Raw genomic sequence first — 1,728 nt, 5'->3', positions numbered from 1 at the left:
TTCTTTGCCCCCCCCCTCCTCCTCTCCTCTCCTTTCTCCTGTGGTGTGAAACATTTAAGTTGTGTAACTAAGTTAACGTGTAATCAATCAATAGATGCTCAGGACTAGACTTAGATCTTTCGAGAAACATTTTCTGCTCTGCGTTATATTTTTCAATGTAATAATCTATATATCTATATGCGGTAATAACCAGAAAACTGTAGAATACAAAGACGATATTAAAGCAATATTGAAGTGCATTTGATGTTGTTACAAAGCAAATTTACTAGTAATTATTAGATCACTTGCTTAGTGAAATGGGTCTGTTTTTACAGCACGATTGCTCTAAAAGTCGACTTCCTATTCCAGAGTTTTCTGGTTATCACTGTATATAAAATAGTTTGTTTGTTCGTTTGTTTGTTTGTTTGATCGTAACTCAGAAACCCATGGACCGATTTGCCTCAAATTTTGATTGGGGATTTCTGGAGATTCTAAGTTGAGTGGGTCGACTTTTATGGGGAAAAATGGCTAAAATCGTGATTCACGACCAAGTGCGGGTAAACGGGGGAAAACTATTAGTAACTTGGACAACGGCAAGTTCCCAAGCTAGTACAAAATAAAACAGATTAGGAACGTAAAAATAAGGTTTTGTTAATTTGAGTTAATTTTTTTTACTAAAAATAGAAGGTTACCCACACAAAGAATGAGACTGTAAAGACAATCTGAAACTTTTAAAATGTGACGATGCCAAGGTTAAATTCTTCTGTCTTAAAATGAAAAATATAAAAACTGTTGTCCGCCACAGTTTGAGAAGTGTGTGGACAAGATAATCAATAATCAAGTTTAAACTTCGTGGCTTAAACACATTTCTTCAGAAACTTTTGAGTGGAATATCCTTAATCTTGAACACTTAATCTCTATATTTAATTTTTTTACTAAAAATAGAAGGATACAGGGTTACCCACACAAAGAATGAGACTGTAAAGACAATCTAAAACTTTTAAAATGCCAAGGTATAAAATAAAAAATAAAAAAACTGTTGTCCGCCACAGTTTGAGAAGTGTGTGGACAAGATAATCAATAATCAAGTTTAAACTTAGTGGCTTAAACACATTTCTTCAAATGTTTTCCTTACTGTGACAGATAGTATATCAGTTTAGTTTAGTAGTTTAGGATGGAGGGAGTCATTTTAGGACATACCCACAAAAAACAATACTTCAAAGATGAATGTCAATAATTTTTACATTCTTTAAATCCTTAAGTACACCACTTTTATAAATAGGATCAAGTCAGAGAACCAAATTTTACCTTAAGATCGTCGGAATTGAAGAGTTTTAGGTGATCGTTAAACTATCATCCGTTTCGGGCAACCCTGTAAAGAAATCAAATTTTACAATATTTTTGTAAAAACAATCTATGTACTTGTATAATTAATGTACATGATGCATTTTAGAAGTTCTTCTTCCATGGTTCAAGAAGTTTAGAAGTTTAGAATTAAAAATGAAGTTGAGCCGATTGGCCATTATTATCATCATTTGTAATAATTTGAATAATTTGAAATAGTATCTCCTTTCCAGGGCTAAACAAATATCAAGAGTTAAAAGTATAAAAAAATGGCCAAGGCCTAGTAGCACAAAGTCACAAAATAATTCTCATACCTGTGAAGCTTGATGTGCTATACATGCTTAGCTCTGGTTAGTTTTGCGTGAGGTTATAGAATCAAATTTTAAAATTTTCATGTTTTTGTCT

The sequence above is a fragment of the Eurytemora carolleeae genome, unplaced genomic scaffold (assembly GCF_000591075.1).
Source record: "Eurytemora carolleeae unplaced genomic scaffold, Eaff_2.0 scaffold93, whole genome shotgun sequence".
Classification (NCBI taxonomy): domain Eukaryota; kingdom Metazoa; phylum Arthropoda; class Copepoda; order Calanoida; family Temoridae; genus Eurytemora; species Eurytemora carolleeae.
This window is presented reverse-complemented; position numbering follows the sequence as displayed.